The sequence below is a fragment of the Lissotriton vulgaris genome, chromosome 10, assembly GCF_964263255.1.
Source record: "Lissotriton vulgaris chromosome 10, aLisVul1.2, whole genome shotgun sequence".
NCBI lineage: Eukaryota > Metazoa > Chordata > Amphibia > Caudata > Salamandridae > Lissotriton > Lissotriton vulgaris.
In genome coordinates this window covers 928,139,893-928,166,542 of record NC_141698.1, presented here as the reverse complement: position 1 = coordinate 928,166,542, position 26,650 = coordinate 928,139,893, and the positions used below count along the sequence as shown (strand labels likewise).

Genomic DNA, 26,650 nt, shown 5'->3' with positions numbered 1-26,650 from the left:
TGTTGACGGTCTTCTCGATGACTTTGGCTGGAAACGGGAGGAGCGAGATGGGGCGGTAATTCTTGAGGTCGGTGGGGTCCGCTGTTGGTTTCTTGAGTAGAGCGCTGAGTTCGGCGTGTTTCCAGCTCTCAGGGAAGATGGTGGTGTCGAAGGATGTGTTGATGATGTCTCGCAGGTGGGGTGCGATGACAGCGTCGGCCTTGTTGAAGACGTGGTGAGGGCAGGGGTCGGTCGGTGATCCGGAGTGGATGGAGTTCATCGTGCGGATGGTGTCTTCGGTGCTGATCGGGGTCCAGGCGTGGAGGGTGGTGGTGGGGGGTGGTTGCTCGGTCATGGTGTGCGTTGGTTGGTTGTTGAAGCTGTTGTGTATGTCCGCGATCTTGTTGTGGAAGTATGAAGCGAGGGAGTTGCAGAGGTCTTGCGATGGGGTGATGTTGTTGATCATCCCTTTGTGGATGGGCCACTTCCCCATTCGCAATGACATGAACAAGCTTTTGTTTGTTGAACGGCAGCAGCACTGCCAACATTTTGACATTTGGGAGCTTTTTGTACCATTGCAGTACAAACAAACTGGAGTGCTGTGCTGTGGTTCAGACAGTGTTGGGAACACCACTCACAAACAGCACAGGGGCAGCAAGAAATTCCAAGAGCAGATCCACAGTATGACCCCATCCAGGCAACTGAGTTGCTAATGTTTGTTTGCCCTCAGGATGGGTCTAACGTCGACCGGGAGGAGGGAGGTTAAGAGGAGTGCTATGCAGCTGAACTAGCTATCCACCACATTTTCCCCTAGCAGGGGGTTTGCTGGCAAATACAAAAAAAATGGAAGTGAACACAACCTTGTAATTAATGACTTTCTTGTCCTTTCTGGTTAAAAGGACACCAACGTGGGATAGTCATAACTAATTTTGAATACACAAATGGTTTGTTAAAGGTTTGAATGAAAGTAGTAAGATGTGTTAACAGAATAATTGAGGATTACCATTGAGAGTGGTGTTTCCTGTATCCAGAAAACACCTCTACCATTCAAAGGTCAGAAATTATTGGAAAATTGTGGTTATCAGATTCTGGTCAGCACAACTGAACATGTTTCTGTCCTTTAGTATGGCAATACAGGGGTTTCCTAATATGTTTGGGGCAGTTAAATGGGTTTGCAAATTCGCAGGGTAGATGGACAATTATGCAGTTGTTACAAGGTGAAACATCTTTATTCTGTGTATGGTCCAAATGTGGGCGATCCAGAGGTATTTAGAATTTTTGGCAGCAGAAGTGGTGGAATGGGGAAACCCACTGGTCCTCTGTGGGCATTTTAACTGTTTTTTGGATGGGACAAAGGCTGTGTTCAGAATCTGTATGTAGAGGACGCACCAAAATAGAGTATCTAGTTTGATTCATTGAGATTTAAAAGAGATCAGTCTGCAGGCGCGCTCCAACTGCTGATAACCTTGGCTACATATTCTACTCTCATACATGTAAGAAATATTCTCGCATTGACCTTTTTCTGGTCGGCAAGCGGTTAATGATGAATGCATGGCTTAAATCCTGTCCTAAAGTTCTATACGATGACCACTCTTTTGTTAAAACTAAAGGCTGAGAATCTGGAGAGGCGCCCTCTATGGTTTAAATTTCTTCATTACAAATTCCATCATAGCGAATAACATAAGCCACATGGCCTGTGAATCACAAGGTGCATTACATATATTTATCGAACTTCCCCCTCCCTCTCCACCCCAGATGCGGTCTGCCTAGAACTGACTAATAAGGACAGTTTTGCACTCTCCCACCCAGCCATGCCCTGATCGGGGTTTTGGATTAGGAATAGTAGGGGCGTCCAAGAGGCGCAATAGGCGAAGATACTTGAGGCAGGTAAGTTCACGGAATTCTGATGTCAAGAGGTTCAGAAATGGTTTCCATAGTTTGTGAAACGCTAAGCGTTGATTCAACAGTGTTAGGTTAACTTCCAACCCCATAATGTTCCACAGTCTAGGCAGCCATCCTTGGTGTGTCGGCGTGTGATCTGTACCCCAGTGGGACAGTATGTTCTGCAAAGACGCTATTAGCCCTAGCCCGATCTGCCTGCCTCTATAGGATTTTTGTGGGAAAGTAAGAGCATTGGGAAGGCCCAGGATGGTATAGGCAGGGAATCTCGGGAGTTCAGTTTCGAAGTATGTGTCAATATCGTTACGGACCCTTGATCAATATGGCGCTATTTTCGGTCAGTCCCATAAAATGAGTAATAAGGTGCGTGGGAGGCCACACTGAAGCCAACAGTTCGGGGATTTGGACGGTCCAAACTTGTGGAGTCTGATAGGGGTAAGATACCAGTATTTTATAATGTTTGTTTGCTATTTCAATACTTGGTAGATTCCGGGTTGTGTGCCTAGCGCGGTAGTGGATGTCTATCCATTCCTTTGGTGTCAACTCCTGCCTGATCTCGGACTCCCAACAGAGTTGAATTGCAGTTTTGGTAGGAGTACTCAGCAGGCGTAGGAATCTTTATAACTGTGTAATTAAATGTGAGTTTGTAGGGGTTGAAAGCAGCCAGCATTCTAAGGGTGTGAGGTGTTGTTGTGCCCCTAGATGAACTGTTGATTGCATTACCCAATGGCGTATCTGTGTATAGTGCCAACGCTTACTTTCAGGAAGCCCTAGTTCTGTACGGAGGAACTTGAATGGGATAGGACCCTCCGTGTCGAACAGATGTCGGACTGATCTACATCCTGGTTGGTTCCATCGGTGGAACGCAGGATTGTTCAGGGCCGGTTTAAAATCCGGGTTCCCTACTATGGGGCTCGGAAGGGAAGGAAGTAAGGTATCTTTGGGACACTAGTTTATCCCAGGTGTTCAGTGCTGGTTTAGTGATAGAGGACAGGTAGAGGTTAGAGGGCAGGTAATTTTATGGGAGGAAGGGGATCCTCCATAAAGGTTGTCTCACCAGGGCCCTTTCCATGAACAACCAGTGTTTCTCCGACTCTGCGTGGGACCATTCTACAATTCTCAACCGGGTAGCTTGGTAGTATCGTTTTAGATCTGGAACCCCTAGTCCACCTTCGAGGGGATTGTGGTAGGCGACATCTCTGAGAAGACGAGGGCGTTAATCTGCCCAAATCAAGCAGTTTACCTCATTGGGAGGGTGTGGAGCGTGCCCTGCGGGGATTCTACTGGGAGGGGTTGGAACATATACAATATCCGGAAAAGGATTGTCATTTTTATATTGGCAATCCTCCCCAGGCAAGAAAGAGAATGGTGTCGCCAGGGTGTAAGGTCAACGTGTATTTGGCGAGTCAGGGCGCAGAAGTTAAGAGCGACTGTCGTCAGGATCGTGGGGACAATTTGAAGTCTCAGATAAGAGATATGTGATGGTCCCAACAGAGGGGGAATCTGGGCTTGAGGGTGTCCATCGTTTGTTACTTCAGGGTTATGCTCAAGGCCTGCAATTTATGTATGTTAACTTTGAAACCGGCTGCCTGGCCAAAGAATTCTAGTTCTTTAAGAAAAGTTGGTAGGGAGGTGGAAGGGTTCTCCAATGTTGCTCAAATGTTGTCTGTGTACAGACTGACTACATGGTGATCTCCGCCAAATTTAATCCCTGTGACGTAAATAATTAATTTACTCTCTTAATTTCTATGCAGGTAAGTACTTTATCAATAATAACTCAGATCGGAAAGAAAAAACCAGAGTCCGTGGTGTTAGAGTTCTTAGGGGTTTTATTCCTTAAAAAGGAATGGTCATGACCAGGATATCTGATTCTGACCACCACAGGGGTGTCAGAAGGCATAGAGAGCGCGCTATATTTTATTGACAATACATAGCTTATATACTTAATTCATATCATTAGCAACAGTGCAGGAGGCGTAACAGTTGAGAGAAGACAAGATAACAGTATACACGTGGTACTAGTACGTAATCAAGAGGCGTGAACTGGAGGTGTGTGCTAGAAACGTCACTGATAGGTGACGCAGGTGGGTGGCATCAAGCAGAAATGTGGCAATGTCAGCAGAAATCGGAAGCTTGGATGCGCGCGCAGCTGCATGACGTGTGATTGGAGGGGTGCAGGGGACTTGACATTTACACTGACGGAAAGAGACAGAAGTCTGGCATGTCAGATCAACTTATACTTCTATCATATCTGATATCTGATGTTTAGGAACCATATTATCTGGCCGGAAAGGTCTCTAGGGCAGAAGCTATTCTATGCTAACTGTGGATGCGTGTATAAGCGCCTAAGTGTCTACATGAGAAGCGTGGGGGCACGGGGCCTTCCATGGAAACATGGTAACAGAAGCTATGAATTACTTGCACTGAGACGGGTCGGCCCTTTGGCTCTGCAGCTGGGGAGGATGTTTACTGAAGCTGGTAGGCAGGAATGCATTTTCGAGGAGCGGAACAGATAACTCGAAGGTTATAGTCAGTCTTGGCAGAAAGCAGGCTGAGCTGAGCGCGAGGGGCCGCGCTGGAAGTAAGTCAGAGTTCACGGGTACAGAGGCAGCCTGGGCAGAGGCTGTCAGAGTCAGAAGCCAGAAAAGAGGCTCGATGGCAGAAATTCGGGGCCTACTCTGCCAGAGCAGGAAAACATGTAAAGTACACTACAAAAAGACGGTGGCATGGCATACTTAGGAACGGACCATTTAATCCATTCAGGGTGGATCTGAAAGAGGACAAGTTAACGTTGGACGCAAATGTATTTGCGTCTTCATAGCTGACACAGGAGGGAAGTTACATGTACTTTAAGCTGATACATGGAGTCGGTGGGGTACGCGCTAGGGAACATAACATGACCAAAAATTTATATTTCCTCATTCCCTCCTTGTTCCCTACGGACCCTTCATGAAATCTCGATCCTCATGAATCGATCAGTTTGTTCTTGCAACATCATTTGTTCTTCTTTCTTTCGTTTACGTTTTGAGAGAAAACTGGAATGTTCAATACAAGAGGTGGCACATAGTCCACAAATCGCTGGCCCACACTGCAGGCACAGGCAGCAACTGAATACTAGGACTAGGCCAATGCCTAGGAAGGATAAGATCTTCCATCCCCAAGCTGTTAACGTTGTCCAGAACCAACTGGACCAAGTCCAGGTGCCTGGATTCTGGTGTATCTGATTTGCAATTTTATGGAGACGGGTAATAGCTTGATATACAGATGGTGCGTTTTGTGGTATGAAAACACAGCAACTTGACCCGATGACCTTACAGGCTCCACCTCTATCTGTCAAGATGACGTCAATAACAAGACGGTTCTGAAGGACAACAACCCGCATGGCGGACTGTTCTTCTGTTAGGTTACCTAAGGCGGAGGCAGTTTCATTCACTACTGCTTCAAGCGTTCTAGTTAATCTACGTATTAATTTACTATTCTGAACAGGTCCTAAAAAGAAAAAGAATCCTTTATTAAAATCGGTGTACTGTTCCCATGCCGTTTCTGTGTAGTCGACAAGTGGGATATCTCTTCTGGGTCTATTCTTTACTAGATTGGTGTTTCTATGGTAATCAGGAGGAGCTAGGAAAACAGGTGGCAGAAGGAATGCAATGTAACAGGTACCATCCCAATCTGGAGGTAGACGTATGTATGCGGTATGACCACAAACAAAGTAAGAATGACTAATAGCTTTAAAGGACGATTTTCCATGATCGCTGAATTCGACCACAGTAGTGCATTTACTATGACCTAAGTGTACTGAACCTTTCTTCCTAATACATAATTCACCAGTGACTGGCAATACTGACATAGTAGGTATAACAGGCGTGGCTTCGGATTCAACAGTAAGAATCATAAGGCTAATTGTATAATTACCTAATCCATATACTTCATTTTCTAGATCAGTTCCTATTCTAGTGGGGAGTCCCTCCTTATCAGGGTAACAGACGTCGAGCAGGACTAAGTTCAGGTTTCCCCAAACCCAGCCCCCATCGAAAACAGCAATATCAGGATCTAAGGAATTAATTATTTTAAACCATGCACCGCAAGAGCCATTGTGAGTGAATGGGTACGGAAAGAGGGGCAGAGCTCCCTTGTAATTCTGATAGGGAGGGAGTCGGCCACATATCCAGCAATCTGTAGCATTGTTAGTCTGATGAGAATGGTGTAGCATACTAATAAATGTGTTGTTGCGCAGCGCAAGTCTGTAGGAAAGTTCGTGTGGAGGTAACTCACTAAAAGTGTGTTCAGCAGGTACATTGTAAGCAGATTGTTCACGCTTGAAAATAGGGTAGTAGAGGGGTAGAAGGATGCTAGCAACAATAGTTAAAATACTCAGAATAAACATGATTAATAGTGTCACTATACAGTGACTACGAAGTGATTTACAGTATGTACGCTTCTTATATTCTCTCTCTCTATCTCGATCTAGGGGATACATGTCAGAAACTATTTAACCGATTCACCTAGGGGAGGACTTAAACAATTAAACTGTCTGACTTGCTAGATCGGAGTTTCATACGGTACTCTTCTTGGGGAGTTTTTTCTCGTTCAGATTCTGTAAAGTCTTTTGGCTCAACGCAGTCTTTGGTGGGGGCGGACGAGTCTCGATCAGGTTTCAGTCCCAAAAATTTTTTCACATGACTCGTGTGAACCCACCCCTTTCTCCCTTCGATCTTCACGGCGGTCCTCGTGGTGAGAAGGACGGTCTTCGGCGATTTCCAGCGGGGCTCCAACTGACTTTTTCTATCAAAATTGCGCACTAATACGAGGTCCCCAGGACGGACGTCGTGTGGCTTTACATCAGTGTTGTCAGGGAAGGCTGCGGCAACCTGTGAACGACATGATTGGAGTGCAGACATCAAGGAGGCAAGGTAATCTGTCAACATGTTACAATCAACATCAGTAATCTTTTTCGGAATGGGCGTCCCCCACATATTCGGTGGTCTGCCAAAGACCACCTCGTACGGGGATAGCCCTGATCTCGAATGGGCAACCATTCTCATGTAGAATAGTGCCACTGGCAGGGCGACTATCCAGTCGACCCCTTTCTCCTGGCATATTTTTGCAAGGCGTATCTTTAATGTCTGGTTATGCCTTTCTACCAGGCCTGCGGCTTCAGGATGTCGGACACAATGGAATTTCCACTGGTATCCTAGTAATAAAGAAACTTCTTTCATTAATGCAGATAGAATGGCTGACCGTTATCTGAATACACGACACGAGGCAAGCCGTATCGTGGGAAGAATTCACGAACCAGCTGCTTGGCAGTGGTCGGAGCAGTGTAGTCTGGGACTGGGTATGCTTCGGTCCAGCGGGACAGAGCACAGACAACTACGAGAACATATTTAAATCCTCGACAACGGTCCATCTGGATATAATCCATCTGGAGGACTTCAAAAGGGTGATCGGGAGGATGAAATCCACCTTGCTCTACAGGGACGCTTTTACCTGGATTGAACTGACAACAGATCATGCAAGTACGCACTTTCTGTTTCGCTGCTGCTCGTAAGTGTTTGTTGTTCCAAAGATTTTGTAAACTGTCTAACATCGCTTTCTCTCCTAGGTGTGCTGGGCTATGTGCTGTATTTATCATGACTTGAACCATAGAGTCAGGGAGAAACCATGTAGATTTTCCCTTCGTCACCCAACCTTGATCTGTTTGGATCCCTCCTAGTTCAATCCATTTCTTTATTTCTTCTGGGGTAGCATGTGTCTGAATGTCGATAACATCTAGTGTGGGATCCCTGACTGTCATACAGTGTGTCGGTCCTGTTGTCTTTGTCGTATCAATTGTCTGAGTGTGAGTCGATGCTGTATGTTTTGCTGTCTGGTCTGCCAGGTCGTTACCCTGGGAAACAGAATCTGTGACCTTAGTATGTGCTTTACACTTCATGACGGATATGCCTGAAGGCAGATGTATTGCTTCTAACAGTGCTTGAATGAGGGGGCCATGTTGGATCTTGGCACCGTGAGAGGTCAGAAAACCTCGTTCTTGCCATAACATGCCGAAGTCGTGTACAACTCCGAACGCATAACGGGAATCAGTGTATATGTTGACATTTCTGTTCTTGGCTAGAATACAGGCTCGGGTCAGAGCGATGAGCTCTGCCGCTTGAGCAGACAGTGTATCAATGCGATGTGTTTCTTTAACTTCAGTTTCAGTGGTCACTGCATACGCGGCCACTAACTCTCCTGTACTTGTTCTCATACATGAACCATCCACATAAAGTGTCAGGTCAGGATTTGTCAATGGAACATCTGTTAAGTCTCGTCGGGGCTTTGTTACTGCATTAATGATCTCTATACAATCATGCGGGGCTGGATCTGTCATAATGGTAGGTAACAGTGTTGCTGGGTTCAGGATGCTGCAGCGTCTGATTTCTATGTGTGGCTGGAATAGTGTTAATTCGTAACCTGTCAGTCGTGCTATAGTCAAGTGCTGAGTCTGGGTTCTGTTTAAAAGAACCTCTACAGAGTGTGGAACTTGTACTGTTAACTGATGTCCTAAAACAATTGAATCACTTTGTCTTATTGCTAACGCTGTTGCAGCTACTGACTTTAAGCATGCAGGGAGTGCCTGGGCTACGGAATCCAATGTACTTGAAAAATAAGCGCAAGGCTTATGTGAACCTGCTTGGTCTTGAGTGAGGACAGACAATGCTGTACCGTCACGTTCTGTAACAAAAAGTGTAAACGGTTTGTTGTAACATGGTGTCGCTAAAACTGGTGCTTGACATAGTGCTTTCTTTAATTCCTCAAAGGCTTGTGTGTGTTCCTGAGTCCAAGGGAGGGCAGTCGAAGTTGCTGCCTCCTGCGTCGTTAACTGGATGAGTGGTTTAGCTAGAAATGCATATTGAGGAATCCATTGTCTGCAGTACGAGGTGAGGCCTATGAAGGCCCGCACTTCCTTTTGTGTCTGGGGTCGTGGCATGTTTACAATTAACTGAATGCGATCGGGAGTGAGCTGTCTCCCCACTTTGGACAGCAAGTGACCCAAGTATACAACTTGCTGAACACAGAATTGTAGCTTCGAAGGAGACACCTTGTGTCCCTTGTCGGCCAGGAAATGTAAAACTGTCAGTGATGCTTGTTCGCATTCGGGCTCACTTCGTGCGGTGATCAGTAGATCATCGACGTATTGCAGTAAAGCGGTGTTAACTGGCATTTGAATACAATCTAGTTGTCTTTTCAGTGCTTGACTATAGATGCTGGGGCTTTCTGTGAATCCTTGAGGTGCGCGGGAAAATTTGAAACTTCGTCCATTTAAACTGAATCCGAAGAGATATTGGCTCTCCGGATCAATAGGTACACTGAAGAAAGCGTTCTTGAGATCAATTACAGTAAAGAACGTTGCTTCTGAATCAATAGCAGTCAATAGGGAAGAGATATCGGGGACCACAGGGTACTGTGGTACAATGCATCTGTTCAATTCTCGAAGATCAATCACCAGCCGATATACTGGCGGTGCATTGGGGTCAGTACGTTTAAGAATTGGGATGATAGGTGAATTACAGATATTGGAGTCGGTCTCTACGACCACTCCCTGGGCAATAAGCTCTTCAACAATTTTCAGTAAAGCCACTACAGCATCGGGTGGTAACTTGTATTGTCTGATTCTGGGTAGAACAACTCCTGTCTTGAGTGTAACACGGTATGGAGTGATATGCATACAACCTACGTCAGCTGGGCCTTTTGCCCATAGGCTGGTTGGCCTCCCACGGAGGTGCTCAGCCAGAGCCACCATCCGCAAGCTCCACTGGCTACCCGTGGACCACAGAATTCAATTCAAGGCCTTAGTCATGATCTTTAAGATCGTGAAACTGGGAAGCCCCCCTCTGCTTCGAAGCCTTGTCCAACCTTACGTTCCTGGTCGTGCTCTTCGCTCTGCCAACCAACTCCTCCTGTCAATCCCTAGGTTTCGACTCTGCCGAACTGGAGGCCGCTCCTTTGGGGTCCTTGGCCCCAAACTGTGGAACGATCTCCCCCTTAGCATTCGCACTATCGACTCCCTCCCTGCCTTCCGTAAAGCAATCAAGACTCACCTCTTCCCCGCCGCCTAGTTTTCCCCCTCCCCCCCCACCTCAGATTAGTTTGTCTGTTCTTAGCGCCGGGACACCCCTTTGCCGGGGTAGCTGTTGCGCTTTACCAAATCCAGAATAAGAATAAGAATAAGAATCTGGTACATTTTTCAATCTGACATCAAATTCTCGTAAAACATAATGACCCTTGAAATCCCGTAGAAAGAGTCTAACTCCCTCCGGGGAACAGCATATTATAGCTCCTAGAGCCTTCAGAGTTTTAATTCCTAACAGGTTTTCTGGGCATGAGTTCGTAAGTAACAAATCTGTAACTCGTGATAATGGACCCACAGCCAAGGGTACTGGTTCCGATACTTCATTTACAATAGGCTGTCCTGAAAATCCAAGGGAAACATTCTGTGAGCCTGAGAGGGGTGCCCCTGGGACTTCATTATGACTGATTGTGGTGCGGCTTGCCCCTGTGTCAATTAAAAACTTTCTGTCTTTTCCCAATACGTGACTGTGTACATAAGGACCTTCTTGATCTACAGAAATTTCAATAAGAGGCAAACCACCTTCCCTCTCTAGGCTGTTTCATGTATATCGGGGGTAATCTGGATATGCAGATTGGGCATACTGGTACATCTGTTGCGAAACTTGCTGAGTCGCGGCAATGGGCTGTGGTCCTGCTACTGTCTGTGCTGTATGAGATGGAGCATGCATGGGCTGTGTATTCTGCATTGGCTGTACATTTTGTGAGGTCTGTTGCTGGACCTGGTCTTGTCTAGGCGGATGCGGTCTTTCTTTAGTTTTACCTGTTGCTATGTTATGTTTCAGGACTGGGCATTCATGTACGTAATGACCTGGCTGTTTACAGTAATTACATGTCCCCTTAACGGGAGCTGTAGTGTGACTTGTCTGGGTCCCACCTTTTCTCTGACCGTCGGCTGGGACCGTCTGAGCTACTAACATTTTCATCTTGGTGTCTTTCATACGTTTCTGTTCCTGATCTTGTTCTTCTCTAATTCTGTTCTGATGATACTGTAACATTTGTAACATCTGGGATGGCGTGTTTGCCTGCCAAGTACTTTCAACTTTGTACACTCTATTTTTAACTAATGGTAGGGAGTTCTCGACTAGTTTTGATACAAAAAGGTGTGGATATGATTCGCTGCTTGGTTGTAGGCCACTATTTATAATGAAACATTTCTCGAATCTTGAATAGAAGTCACTAGTATCTTCATCATGTTTCTGTTTACAGGACGAGATGGCGTCCCAATCTTCCTTTCTAGTTGTCAATAATCTTGGCAGAACCTGTACTATTAATCCGGGTAATGCTTTAGTCTTGTCCCCAAGGCCTACCCCTGGGACCCGTTTGCTTTCTTCGTCTTCTATTTCTGCCCATGCAATCTTTGTGTCCCCCACCTCCCATTCTTTTTCCTTTAATTTCTCGTAAATGCCCGTGGGCAACAGCACCTTCAACATTTTCATGATATCATCATACGTGTAATCCCCCATCAGTAACATGTCTTTAAGCTCTCTGTGAAAACCTGCAGGGTCTTTATCATGACACGGAACTAGTTTCTTCATTTCTAACAGTTCTAACTTAGTCAGTGGCGTGTGTACATATACACGTTTCAAGACGTGATCCGCACCCATAACTGGGTGTACTTCTCGTAAGGGGTTCTGACTTTCAATGCCACTCCTGCATTGCATGTGGTACGTTTTCCTTTCTGGAGGTGGGGCGGGAACATATTCAGAGCTTATGAAGGTGTTATATTTATGTCCTTGTTCTAGAATTATTTGTATTAACTTGGTACTGAAACCTCTCCATCTATCCATGAGTAGTGCTTCTAATGTTTCGTGTAAGGGACCTGGATCGGAATGTTGGTTTCTGTATTTCGTGAGGAGGTGCTGAATCATGTATACACCTGCTAATTTCTGTTCGTCTGGGGAAAGGTTTAGAAACGTCTGTGCTAAGGTATCATCATTATATATATCTGGATTTTCGGCCCATAATATGGCTGACCGGGCTAGTTCTTGTTCATCCATCGAATTGAGTACATGGTACCCCATTCTTTCTCGTAGTTTTTTATCGGTCTCCTGGAACTGGTGTTCAGAAGAATTCGGGTTTGTTAGAGCAGAGAGAAAAACTCTCTTGTTTTCCGGACGGATGCCCTTCCTAAGGTAAGTTCCCTTACCTACATATGCTATAGTATCTGTAGCTCGTTCTGGTTCTTCAAGTTCTTCTTCCTCCTCGGAGGAAGCTTTGTCTTTCCCTTTCTGGTGTACCGTTATCACTGCTTTTCTAATTTTCTTGTACATTCTGGCTATGCAAGCCCCCCTGTCATGTTTTCCATCGGCTATATTTTGACCCCACTTGTTCAGTGCATCTAATTCACTTTGATCTGTCCCGGGCCTGTCTCGTTCTCTTATTAGACAATTTATGAAAAATCGTAGTATCTGTGCTTGAATGTCAACCTTCTGTTTCTCCATGGCATCCTTGATACTGTCAGGGTCTTTCCCTGTCTGAACGAACTCATATATTCTATCTAGACGGTCCTTCATTCCTACATAGCATAACAAGATATCAGTAGCGGATCTTAACCGTAGTGATGCCAATATCATTAGATCGTCTTTACCGGGTACTGGATCATATCTACAAACGGAGATGTTTTCTCTGAGTGCGTCAAGGCGGGGTGACCTGAACGTGAGAGGACTCTGCATGTCTCTGAGATTGAATCTGGGTGTTAATGGCGGGGTCCGAAGACCCGCGGTCGCACCTCCTGAAGCGGATGCTTGGGCATTATCTCCCTGCGGAGTCTGGATCTGAACTTGAATTTGTCGTTTAGTAGGATCAGGTAGGCCTTGCTTCGGTAGGTCAATTTTGGGTGCGGGAAGTGGCGGGGCTGGCGGAGCGGGGGAGGTCTGTCGCGGTACCGGCGGAACATGATCTGGGGGCGGAGTGCCACCCCCGTCCCTGTCAGGAGGCAGGGCACGAACAGGCAAATTGGTGTAAGCTGGTGCTACATCCTCTAGATAAGAATTTAGGAATATGTCTTTAGTAGTTTTATGCATTACTTTAGTTGGAACTAATGGTGGCGGTAAGTTTTTCGGTATTTCTGATAGGGCCTCAGGTGAACCCTCAGCCGCGAGATACATACCGTTTACGAGATTGTTTCGGGCACGGTCTATTTGTTCTGTTTTTACTCGGATCCCTTCAGTAACTAACTCGTTTTCTTGGGCTTTTTCTGATTCTTTAAGTCTGTCTTCTCTACGGAGTGCTTTCTCAGCACGCTTATGTGATTCCTTACGCCAAAATTCTATGGCGTCTTTCTGAGATTGTCTAGCTTTCTTTTTCCATAATGCTTCTTCTACCTTCATGATGCACTCGGCATCCCATGTTCCGGTAGCGGGCCATCTGTGTCTTTCGTCTAGATGCTTGGTATAGTCGGCCCATAAGTCTAGATACAATATGGCATCTATGCCATGTTTATGATACATAAAGTTACCTGGAGTGTCCCTAGGGGGAATAGGAATTTCTTCCTCCAGTATCCCTTTCCTAGTTCCTATCTGCTTTAACTTGTTGAAAAACGGCATCTTGTTTACTTATTACTGAATACTCAATCCTTACTCCTTAATACTGGTTACAGCTAGTTTATACGAGAAACACAATAATGCACATTTAAACGGTCACATTCATACCACGACATTAATCACATGAAAAGACATTTGAGACATAGATGACTACCCTCTATACTGGATGTACTGCTAAACAGTACAGATACACTGGTGTAACAGTGCAGAAATTCAGAAATTCAGAATACTAGATATACTGCTAAACAGTACAGATACACTGCCTAAAAACAGTGCAGACCGGACTTGTGTACCCAAACCCGTCTAGATACGTCCCAGCAATGGTACTCACCGGGAAGCACGGAAACAGAAGGCCTCGGAAAACTCGACTGGACTCGACTCGGTACTTCGGAAAACTTCGGAAAACCTCGGAAACCTGGTGGGCCTCTTGACACCTCGGACCTTGCTTCTTTCGGCTAGGCTCTGGTCGGGATCCTCCGCACTCCTCACCGCCTCGTCTGGGCACTGATCGCAGTCTTCGTCACCTCCGTGGGTCAGAGGGAGATGCAGGAAATCCTGCCGGTACGCGTAGGTTCCATCTAACTGATGGCAGGGGACAGAGCTTGCAATGCGCCAACCGGCGCGTGAGGTGGGGGAGGGGTCCCTATTCGGGCGCCAAAATGACGTAAATAATTAATTTACTCTCTTAATTTCTATGCAGGTAAGTACTTTATCAATAATAACTCAGATCGGAAAGAAAAAACCAGAGTCCGTGGTGTTAGAGTTCTTAGGGGTTTTATTCCTTAAAAAGGAATGGTCATGACCAGGATATCTGATTCTGACCACCACAGGGGTGTCAGAAGGGATAGAGAGCGCGCTATATTTTATTGACAATACATAGCTTATATACTTAATTCATATCATAAGCAACAGTGCAGGAGGCGTAACAGTTGAGAGAAGACAAGATAACCGTATACACGTGGTACTAGTACGTAATCAAGAGGCGTGAACTGGAGGTGTGTGCTAGAAACGTCACTGATAGGTGACGCAGGTGGGTGGCATCAAGCAGAAATGTGGCAATGTCAGCAGAAATCGGAAGCTTGGATGCGCGCGCAGCTGCATGACGTGTGATTGGAGGGGTGCAGGGGACTTGACATTTACACTGACGGAAAGAGACAGAAGTCTGGCATGTCAGATCAACTTATACTTCTATCATATCTGATATCTGATGTTTAGGAACCATATTATCTGGACGGAAAGGTCTCTAGGGCAGAAGCTATTCTATGCTAACTGTGGATGCGTGTATAAGCGCCTAAGTGTCTACATGAGAAGCGTGGGGGCACGGGGCCTTCCATGGAAACATGGTAACAGAAGCTATGAATTACTTGCACTGAGACGGGTCGGCCCTTTGGCTCTGCAGCTGGGGAGGATGTTTACTGAAGCTGGTAGGCAGGAATGCATTTTCGAGGAGCGGAACAGATAACTCGAAGGTTATAGTCAGTCTTGGCAGAAAGCAGGCTGAGCTGAGCGCGAGGGGCCGCGCTGGAAGTAAGTCAGAGTTCACGGGTACAGAGGCAGCCTGGGCAGAGGCTGTCAGAGTCAGAAGCCAGAAAAGAGGCTCGATGGCAGAAATTCGGGGCCTACTCTGCCAGAGCAGGAAAACATGTAAAGTACACTACAAAAAGACGGTGGCATGGCATACTTAGGAACGGACCATTTAATCCATTCAGGGTGGATCTGAAAGAGGACAAGTTAACGTTGGACGCAAATGTATTTGCGTCTTCATAGCTGACACAGGAGGGAAGTTACATGTACTTTAAGCTGATACATGGAGTCGGTGGGGTACGCGCTAGGGAACATAACATGACCAAAAATTTATATTTCCTCATTTGTTATCGCTTGGTTGTATCGAACTCTATGGACCATAGGTTCCATGTATAATGCAAAAAGTAACACACAGGAGGCAGCCCTGTCTGGTGTCCCTGGCTATTGGGAATGAGGTGGACGTGCGGCCATTAACCCATATCGTGGCTGTAGGGCGGTCGTATGCACTGGAAATCCAGCTTCTAAACCTGTCCAAAAGCTGAAGTGCTCCAGTGTAGCCTTGAGGTACGGCCAATGCATTCTGTCAAATGTCTTCTCAGCATCCGCCGCTAGGAGCATCTGCTCCTGGTTGTGTGTCTGCGCCTTGTCTATGAGATGGAGAACCCTGCGCGTGTTGTCCCTGCATTGACGTTGAGTGACAAATCCGTCTTGATCCGGATCTTTAAGTCCTGGGAGATGCGGGTTTAGCCGGGAAACCAAAATACCCATAAAGATTTTAAGGTTCACATTTAACAGTGAGATCGGCTTGTACAACGGGCATGGTTTTGTTCTTCCCTGGCTTTGGAATCACCACTATCAATGCCATCTGCGTGGAAGGTGGAAGAATAGTAGAGCTCCCCAATTTGTTAAATAAACGAGTAAGAAGGGGTGCAAAGGTTTTGCATAAAGTCTTTATAAAACATGGCAGGGAAGTCATCCAGGCCGGGAATTTAGTTACCTATTGGCGGGCCATGCAAGAGGTGACTTCCTCAATTTGAATAGTGCGGTCTAAGTTGTCCCTCTGGTCTGGGGTGAGGATGGACATGTGCACGTCATTAATATAGGCCAGCATGTTCTCCGACGGAAGGTACTGAGCTTTATAGAGTTCTTTATAGTATTCTTGGAAGGCCTACGCTCCTTGTTCTGTGCCTGGCCCTTAGTCTTTGACCTCTTGGACTCTGTGCTACTGTCTTTGGACCCGCAGTCTGCTGGCAAGGAGGCGCCTGCACCTGTCCCTGTCCTTTATAAGGACTACGTCAGGGGAGTGTCATTTTATATATTGGCGCACCATCCCATGGTTAAGCTTATACCCAGCCCATTCAAATTCCAGGAGAGGAGTCTCTGTCCCAGATCAAATGCATCGGTCTGGCCGAACCTCTTCCACCTCTTTTGCAGTGGCCAACCAGGTTCACTAAGGTCCCCGCCTACATAGTATCAATGTTTAAGACGGATTGCAGTGTATTCTGCTCTGTCTATGTCTAGGCCGGCCAGGTGAGCTCTAGCTTCCAGCTGTCTCCATAATCTTGGGGCACCAGTCCTTTTATGAATGCGTTCAAGCTATACTACTTGAAGGGAGAGCTGTTGACGTTTATCCTGGCGAGTTTTATTTTCGGCTGCCGATATGGCAATCCATTCCCCCCCTAATCACCGCCTGTGGGGCGTCCCAGAGCATGCGTGTGGCCATACCCGGGTGTCATTTATGGCTAGGTAATTGTATGTGGCTTTGGAGAGCCATTGTATATTTTTAGGGCGTTGAAGGAGGTTATCCCGCAGGTGCTAGGTTCTAGCTTATGGGCTGTGTTTAGGGATTTCCAATTTAATTACTACTGCCGCATGATCTAAGAGGGATCTGGGTTCGATGGTGAATCCCTGCACTCTAGTGATGAGGTCTGGTGTGACCAGGAGGTAGTCCAGCCTGGTGTAGGTTTTGTGTGCTAATGAATAGTATGTGTAATCCTGGGTCTGAGCATAAGTATGTCTCCAAATGTCTGTGAGGCCCGTGCTTTGATACCATTGTAGCCCCCCCTTAGAAAGGGCACCGGTCTGGCCGTATCTTTGCACCGACCTGTCCAGGTCATTTTCAAAGAATAGGTTAAGATCTCCCCCCTCTATGAGTGATCGAGTCTGGGACCCCAATACCTCCATCAAGACCTTCCAAATGAAAGGTTCCAGCCCCTCATTAGGCGCATATAGGGTAGCTGGAGTTGCCACGTTTGGGCCAGCTTGTAGTGAGTAGGCCAACATCCTTCCCTTTATCATCCTCTTATGAGAGGATCTTGCCCTGAAGTGCTGGGAAAACAGAAGAGCTACTCCTGCACTTTTGTTCGGGAGTGTCAAAAGGTACTGTTGGGGAAAGTGTTTGGAACGGAGTCTATGTTCGTCCTTGGGGAGGAGGTGGGTTTATTGTAACAGGCATTTGTGGCTTCGGATTGTTCCAGATACGATAGAATAGCGCTCCTCTTCGAGGGATGATTGAGGCATTTTTGCATTCAAGGTGAGGATTATTAGGCGGTCTGACATGAAGTAGTTAGGGGTCTAACGCTACTTAGGATCTTCCACCCTACTAGCCGCCTTTCCATGATCTCTCACTATTTAGCGCCATGATATCCCTTGGATGAATGCCACGCTCTCCAAATAAATAAATAACTCATTCGGAAGTCGTCCAACGAGGGTGTGTGCAAGTAAAGTTTGGGGGTCTGATGCTGGAGGTGGCCATATCAAGATATTGTAATGGCAGTACCTGGGTCCAACAAGCAAAAATTACCATGTCGCCCAATAAAACGGCGAAAAACCATGATAACATAAATGTAACTATTTACAGTCAAAGTCCATTTCCCGTAGGTCTCTGTAATGTTCCTGAAACGGGTCGTGGAAGCCTACCTATGCCTCAACGGGCCACCCTAACCCAGAGCAGAGTCCTTTGCAACAAGATGCGGGTAGGTGTAAAAGAGTGGCATCGTATCCTGGAGATGTTGATGGCCTTGAGCTGTGGTGTGTGGCCCGGGGCTTAAGGAGGGTGGTCTTGAGGTGCTCTTTGACAGAGTCAATGATGACTTGCTTCTCTCTGGCTACAGTTTTGGAGTCCGGTCTGTGCTCTGCAGGCGGCAGGGAATGCTCTTGTGTTTCTCAGTCCTTGAGTGCTCCCTATCTCATGGCCCCCGTGTCTCCTCTTGCTTAGCATCCAGGGCAGTATCACCCAGGTCTAAAATGTTGCAGACCTCCTTCAGTGATCTAGTTTGGTGCAGTTTCCCTTGTGGCTGAAAATTCAGCGGAAGAGTGGCCCCTGTTATACCGTACCCTAGCCGCCCGGAGATGTGAGGTGATTGGGCTGAAAGCTTTGCGTTTTTTCAGAGTTATGGCAGCTAGGTCCTGATATAGGGGTGGGTGATAACCCTGGTACTGCAGTGCATGTTTCTCTTGCGCACCTTAGCAGATACATTCCTTCTGAGGGAAATCATGTACACAGGCAAGGATGTCCGGCGGTGGAGCTTTAGGCGATTGTTTAGGGCCCACCCTCTGTGTTCTGTCCAGTTTAATGACCTCCTCCGGTGGGGCCTCGAGAACAAATTTGAAAAGATCCATTACGAACGTGAAAATATCTTATCCCTCTGCACCGGATGGTACGCCCCATATGCAGATGTTATTGGGCGTGATCTATTCTCCAAGGCCTCCGCATGTGCCTGGAGGTCCAGGTGCTGGTCCCTGAGGCGGAGGACCTCTTGCTGTAATTGTTCTATTTCCTTATCTCTGCTTGATTCATGATCTTCCAATGTAGAAATCCTCTCCCCAAGTCCATCCAGGTCTCGCCGGGTATCTTTAAGCTCCTGTGTAAATTCCTTCTTGAAGGACTGAAGGTCTTCTCGCAGTGCTGCAAGCAACGATTCCAGGTAGGGTGGGTGACTGGCTCCTCTGGAACTCCCATATTGACGGGCTCCTCCACTATTGAAATTGCCGTGGCTGGCATTGCTCGACTGGGCACCAGTGTTTTTTAGAAGCATGTCTTTAAGAGTGCGTTCATTCTTTCCTTTCACAGATGCCATTTTAAGAGGCTCGCCGTACCCCAGACGACCGGCTTGGCCAGTGATATCGGGAGTCTGGGGGGTCCCCCTCCAGGCAAGATAGTCGCCCCAGTGGGTGAGTGATAGACGCTCTGTAGATGCTCAGTTGCTGGCTTTCTGCGGGTTGCCAGTTGACGGGTACACTGACCTCTGCGCTATAGAGTTTGCATGTGTGGAGCCCACTTCAGCCCTTCCTCCTCCGCAGCCGGGGTCCCTTGGGCTTCAGAGGGCCCCTACAACAAGTCCTAGCGACGTGGCTCCGCCGATTTGGGAGCTGCTGCTCCCGGGCAGCTGGGCAACCAAGGCACAGAAGACCACAGGTGTAATCGCAACTGGGGGGCCCTGTTCCAAGCCCCCTCGTCAGGTGAGCTCCAACTCCCGTCTGACAGTAGCCAGCCTGATCTGGCAGAAGAGTGACTAGGTAAGGGTACTTGAGCCCCCAAGTCAGCGGTGGATGCGAGGACTCCCTCCGTGTCAGCAGGAGGTGATCCCTGCGAAGTGTCAGTGGGGAGTGGTATGTCCTCCCTCCTCCCTAGAGAGTGCTCAGTGGCCCTCCGCACCGGCTCTCTCCCGGACCTCTGTTTCGTTGTAGGGGTATCTTCAGTGGCCCCTCAGGCGCTTCCCCTGGTACCCGGGGTGCTGGGGGAGTCTTCTCCCCTCCCCCCACCCCCCGAACAGGCTCACCGTCTCTCGTAGCAGGGGGCCGTCCTCCTGTGTGCTCCAGCAATTTCCTCGGGCCTGCTCTGGTGTCGGCGCCCGCCCTCCTCTCAGCCTGGCGGGCTTGGCATGCTTCATTCATGGGGTCATAGGCAGCCCAGAGGCGTCCGCTCATCAAAGTCCCAGGTTTTTCCCTGGAAGCTTCCTCAGCTTCTCTTCGGAGAGGTGTTGCTGCCTTTCCGCTTCTCCGGTCACCGCTGGACCCTCGTGGTTGGGCCTGCTCCTCCTACTATCTGCCGCTCTGCTCCCCTGGCTTGGAAGGGGGCAACAGTTCGGTCCGGATGCTGCTCAATGGCGTCCCAGCTTGCACTCACTGGGAGGAGAGGTTGGCCAGTGGACTGGACGCTCCAGATAGCTGTAGCCAGCCCCTGGCCAACAGGTGCACACCGTGGTTGTCTGTGCCTCGGCCTCCGTGCTCTCGGCTCCGCTGGGCTGATTTTCGGGGCTGGGCGATCCCCACCACTCATCGGCAGGGGTCCAAGATGCCCTCACGGGTGAAGCAGGAAAAGCGTGGTGCTCCAGTGATCTGCCCTTTCGGGAACTGCTATTCTGGGCAGATGGGCTAGCGACGGGGAGCGGAGAGACAAGGGTACACGTCTCACCCGTCCGCTATCTTGGCCACGCCCCCCAGAGACTCCCTTTAAATGGACGTTTGACAGATTGTTGTTATCAGATCCCTAAAATACATGCTGCAGTTTGTATCAGATTTTATGTAACAACTGTACAGGTGCTCCGAATATTGTGTGGGATGCTTTTAAAGCTAGTATGTGTGTGACTACTCAAAGTTACTTTAATTTGGAAGGAAGACAACCTGGCAAGAACAAATGTGAGAAACGTATATGTCTTTACAGTAACTAGAATGTAAAAACATGTTGTGGAAGTCCTAAACATTGATCAATCTAAAACCATATTACAGGAACAACTTTTCATGAGGAAAACTGTTATTTGGGCAAACCCTTATAAAAGGTCAGCTAGAAATATTTGATCAAAAATGAGTAGTGAGTCAGTAGGGAGAATCTTTGCAATTCATACGAGAGTAATTTGTTCAAACAATACTATAGATGAAGGATAGAATACGTTGTAAGATTTGAACCAAGGAACCAATGGTATTTTGGAACTAATCTATGAATATTATCAGATTATTTAAAGAAGTGTTGCGCTCAGGAAGATATTCTATCATATGTTGAATCTGTAAATCTTGATAAACACTCAAACAGATGTCTTCTTGAACTTGTCTTTTACAAAATGTGAAATATACAGTGGTATTGTGGCATTCTATGCCAGAAAATCTGTTGGAGAGGATGGAGTACCACTTAATTTTCTAAAAAACCTTTTAGCTTTCATCTCGTGGTACTCTTAATTTTGGGTGCTACGGCAAAATAGTATGTGATCTCGGAATTATAGACTCTGCCAAATACTTTTTAAAGAAATACAAGCCTCCGCCTGATCATGGGTTAGACAAACCCATACCGTTAATAAATAGCAATGCCAAGATCTAGTCCAAAATCGTGGCCACCCAAATAGGAAGTTGTTGCCAAGGTGATCTCACCCTAACATCATAGGTTTGTGCCCGGTAGAGGATCTACAGAGCATGTAATCATGCTATTTTGATATTTGACATTACCCATGCCAATAATTTTGCATGGCACTGAAAAAAGATTTCAGCAGTGTCACATGGTGCTATCTTTCGGTGGTTAAGAGGAGTATGAGGTTTGATGAAGGTTTTACTTGGTGCTATCTTTGGGTGGTTTTGAGGAGGATGGGGTTTAATAAAGGTTCTATTAACTTCTTCCAATCTCTTAATCAGCATCCAAAAGCAACAATTTTAACCATGGGTAAAGCTTCAGGTAATATTCAAGTAAGCCGTGGTACCCTTCAGGGCTGTACCGGTTCTCTACTTTTATTTGCGTAATATTTGGAACCCTTTTTGTAGACGCTTTTAAATTCAGATATAACTCAACTGTTAAGCTTTAGTGGCTTTTAAGCCGAATATTTAGCTTATTCAACCGGTATTGCAGTGCTAATGTCGGAACCTGCTAAATCACTAGGCAATTGAATTTGAAGCAGTGATATTGGTAAAAATCTCTTGATATCTTATAAATCAACACAATACCCATATCATAGCGAACACTTATTGCATTACTCAAGCTCATTTTAAAGTAGAATTTTCTAGTTAGTTATGGTTGTTTTGTCTGCTGATTATTAGCAATCTGATATCCTTGAACACTGACTTTAGTATGCAAGGTACAAAGGAATCTGAGAAAAATGGGATTGTATATAGGTCAGTCTTGTACATCACTGTAGAATAGTCGCAATGTAAAGGTTGCCTAAAGTCATGCATCTATTAAGGCAATACCATTATTCTTAATAAAGATATCATTTAGTAAAATTGATTCAGCTATTAGCAGATGTATCTGAAAGTAAAAATGTTCTAGAAGGCCATTAAGGTTCTTTAGACTTCCTCATAAGAGAGGTGGCTGAGCTCTTCCTAATTTTTAATTCTATTATTTTTCAGCAATGATGCAGCTTATGGTCTTTCCTATAAATGGAACGTTCAACACAGCCTCTGCTTTAGGGTCCCACCTATCTATCAATTAAGCTTAGGTATGGAAGCTGGGAGATTCTTACTACGATTTGCAGAACCGAGTTACTTTAAAAGGGTATGTATTAAGAAAGTGCGACCCATGATCAGTGTATGGAAAATATGGGTACACCTATTTAATATCACCCAGTTTAACAACTGCTCTCTTTTTATGGCAGTCGGCTTTCTTGCTGGGAGCGTTTCATGATTGTCATTGTAGGATTATGAAAGAATACAGACATTCAGTAACTTGGTAAACATATGTTTATTATTTATTTTTTCTTCTGAGAGCTGTGCTGGCAATTTATAATCACAAACTAATTATTGGAAGCTTAAGCTGAATGCTGATGCAAATTTGATTGCCTTAAGATTTAGCCATATAAAACTATAACCTGTCTTTATTACACAGCCCAAAGATTGTTTAAATTGGTTGACTCTAGTTCTTCTTTCCCATGTTGTCAGCATGAAGTAACCGATATTGTACTTGGGTTTGCATAATGCACATTGCTACAAGATAACTACAGGCAGATATTTCACATATTAATTAAGACACTTCCATTACAGGTCCAGTTATGTTGCCAACTTATTATGATGGACAATCCTAATAATCAGAAAGTCTTCACAATTAAACGTGGACCAATCTTTGTTACTATTGTTAAAGCCAGGCTCTGTGTTGCTGCAGCTTGGTTATATCAAGCTGCTCCATAAGTATGGCAACAGCGGTCCAGTTGTGTGCCATGTTTTTATATTGAGAATTCTTTGTACAAATCTAAAGGTAACTTAAGCCAAAGAAGCATTTGGCGTCCACTAAAGATTGAAAAAGCTAGATTTACAACTCCATTAGAATATATATTTATATGTTTATTATGTTTAGAATAATGCTGCAACATGTTTCATTATCTTCTGTCTTAATGGACTTATTTTAAGGCTCCAACAGACTATCATTATATTATGTTCATTCTCTTTATCAACTTACTACATTGATGTATATATTGCCTTATGTGAATCTTTTTTACGTTCATAATAATAAAAAAAAAAGAGATAGTTGCTAATCTCAAAATTGGAACAACATAGGGCAGATCGACCAACCTAATACATTTTATATAGACTTTGAGAAGGAACTATTACTCTGGCTATTACAGTTAATCACTTACATTTGGGTATCATGGGGAAGGGATCTTGATCCTGAAATGTGGCACAAGTAAGTCATTTTGAAGCAACAGAAAGATTCAGAACTGGGAGGTTCCAACACAGTCTTCCTTAAGCTCCCAACTTTAATACCTTTACCGAACTGCTGGTCAACGGAGCATGCAAAACTGTTATGAAGGTGCATCAAGGATTTATCAGTCATTGTGATATTTTCCTCTAGTTTACGGAGATATAGAAAAAAATTGTTGAAAGTTATAATTTTTAGGTTGAACTTAGGCAGCGCATGTGCTGTCTCTTGAAGACATGCTCTATTCCGTTTGTGGGCTTACAGCCCGCCCATTGCCTTTTTAGTCATCCTTTCAATTGACGTTCAAAAATGCTTGCTTGCTAGTGGTTCATTCTTCCTCTTTGTCCCTCCTTTTTGTGTTTTTGTTTCCTCCCACAGAGCACCGCCCAATTACTGTTAACATTACGCTTCTGTGTTTTGTGTTCATTTGGGGAACATTTTTTTCTCTGATTCCTGCTCATGTCACTGCCCGTCTCCAGTGGTTCAGCTTCGTCTCCTGTTACTAAATCTCCCCGTCCCCTTCAAATAACTAGATGAAATCTCAGATACTTCAGACGCAGTTTTTGACTTCAAAGTGAGAAGATTTCCCCCAAATCTCTCCCTCTCCGCTGCTTGTTGCTTTACCGGTGCTGCAGGTCACCGGACCTCACCGGACCTGCAGCACCCCAACCTTGCAGCACATTTAATGGCAAGTCTTGGGCAAATCCAGTCCCATTTTGTCTGTTGCTTGTTTATATAATGTGAACTTGAGCCACCCGAAGGTGCTGGATTGCTTTACATGAGCACTAGTTGCATTACACAATGTTAGATTTTTGGGGGGCATTTTTATAGAGCGCAATCTCAACTGACCCAAAGGTATTGAAGCGCTTACATTACACAAGGTCAGGTACATTTTCTCGTTTTTAGTTGCACGGACATGAAGTTATGCCGGCGCCGCCCTTGTTTGTTCATTGCTTCCACTCTACCTGAGAAATGGGAGCAGCATTTGTCCCACTCACCTCCTTCCATGTGGCTGCATCACCCCCGCTTCCTCTCCTCCTCTCAGAGGTCTAATTTCAAAACACATTCACGCCAGCTTCCCTTGGACTGCGAGACATTTTTTATTATATAATGTGAACTTGAGAGACCCGAAGGTGTTGGAGCACTTTACATGAGCACTTCTTACACAAGGTCAGATTAGTTTCTGGGGGCATTTTTAAAGAGCGGGAACTCTATATGGGATGGCTATAAAAAAGCGCCATTACATTACACATGGTCAGGGTTTTTTTTTTGTTTTTAGGTGCGCGAATATTAAGTGAGGCCGATTGTCGTTATTTATTCATTATTTCCTCTCTACCTGCCAGATGGGAGCATTTTGTTGGTACTCTGTCCAGTGCTTCAGTACCCAGGGGGGCAATGGACAGAGTGTGGGGCCATGGGCTTGCTGGTGAATGGGTGGGGCCTGGTAAATAGAGACCTGTAGGAGGAGGGATGTGACGTCTCTGCCGTTGGAAAGTACTTCACTGTTTTTTTCATAGGCTGTTCAAAACTCTAGGGTTGCAGTTGCACACAGTACTGTTGACTTGAATCGAGGCACTTGCCTTTCAGCTGTACGTGAAAAAGCCTTGGAATATGTCCTTGGAAAGCATGTGTTCCTGAATCACACTGCATGACCCAGTGTGCAGTAATTGTATAACTCTTCAATGCCTGGCGGCAAAGCACCCAGGATAATGTGCTGCATGGTTAAATACTTATAAAGTCCTAAAGGCGAGACCTATTGGCTATTTTGGCGTGTTTTGGCTCGTTTTTTAGGGCGGCAGTGTGACGACAGGAATGGGCCTACTTTATCTTCAGAATTAACTTTAAACAGCCCAGAGCGTTGGTAGGCAGACTGAATTGTAAAGCAGAGAGTTTTGGTTTTATGAGTGACATCTACCTTATGTCTTAATCTGTATGCCTTTCCTCTGAATATAATACCAGAAATGCAACTCAAAGGGCTAACAGAAAGGATTTACAACATAACTTGTTTAATATGCAGAAACTGTAATCATAAGTGATGATACAGCTGCATGGGCACCCAACGGCACACATTGCTATTGAGAAATGTTCTCAAATATTTCTATTTGCAAAATTTAATTAGCAGAAATGAAGTGGCAACCTGGGAGCTGCAGTAATTTAGCTGTTCTCTGTATTTAAAAAGTGTTTTGTTAAATGACACTATATGCTTGCACTTAATTGGTTGCATTAATTTCACATTGAAACAGAATGTCCAGGGAGGAAGGTGCTCCCCTTTGTCCGTATTGACAAGTTGAAGTAGTTGTACTGCGTTACAATATGTCAAGCCGCATTAGACCGCACTTTTGGTTGGTGTACTGCCTTACTCCTTGATGTCTTTGTTGAATTGGGTTTAGAGCAAATACCGGCGGTGTGGAATTCTTATCCCCTACGTCCTGGACATATTTGGGTCAAGTGCAACAGTTTTCCATTCTTTAGACTAGTAGGCTCCGTCCCTTGAAGCACAACACCTTTGGCTGCCAATTTACAGTACAGATCGGTGAAAGGATTGGCTACCACTGAAGCAAGATGTGCATTTTTATGTATATATGGTGTAAGCGTTCATACGTGAATTAATTAATGCAGAGCCTTTACAATTCGTGCCAACGCTGTGTGGAAATGCACGGAGTTCAGCTTTCATTACTGACTGGTTCCAGTTCAAAAACATATACTTGTTTGTTACAAATTTTACAATTTGAAAATACTTTTAATCCTCCTAGAATGCTGACAAATTACACGCAGCAGCCTGTAAGCAATATTGGTGATTTTGTGCTTTGGAAAAAAACATTCCATCTTAAACATTTTGTTTTGCTAAATTGTTGTGCAACTTTAGATACCGTTTCTCTGAGCCACCAAAATAGAGTTTTTGATGCATGCCAACATTAAACAAAACAAATCGGGGACAATTAGAGTAAAGCCATTGTGTTCAACTTGAAAATAAATTGGG

At 45.5% G+C, this 26,650-nt stretch overlaps 1 protein-coding gene across 4 annotated transcripts in view; it reads left to right on the top strand.

Moving 5' to 3' along the window:
- Nucleotides 1-26,650, top strand: part of GLCCI1 (glucocorticoid induced 1) — a 277,278-nt gene that overhangs the window by 20,357 nt on the left and 230,271 nt on the right. Inside the window, exon 1 of one of the 4 annotated variants that reach the window (XM_086941912.1) lies at nucleotides 22,389-22,533. The exons of the other annotated variants lie outside the window; for them this stretch is intronic. The gene's annotated coding sequence lies outside the window, so the exon portion shown is untranslated. Of the gene's footprint in view, nucleotides 1-22,388; nucleotides 22,534-26,650 lie in introns of those variants that run through there. 4 annotated transcript variants of the gene reach the window in all.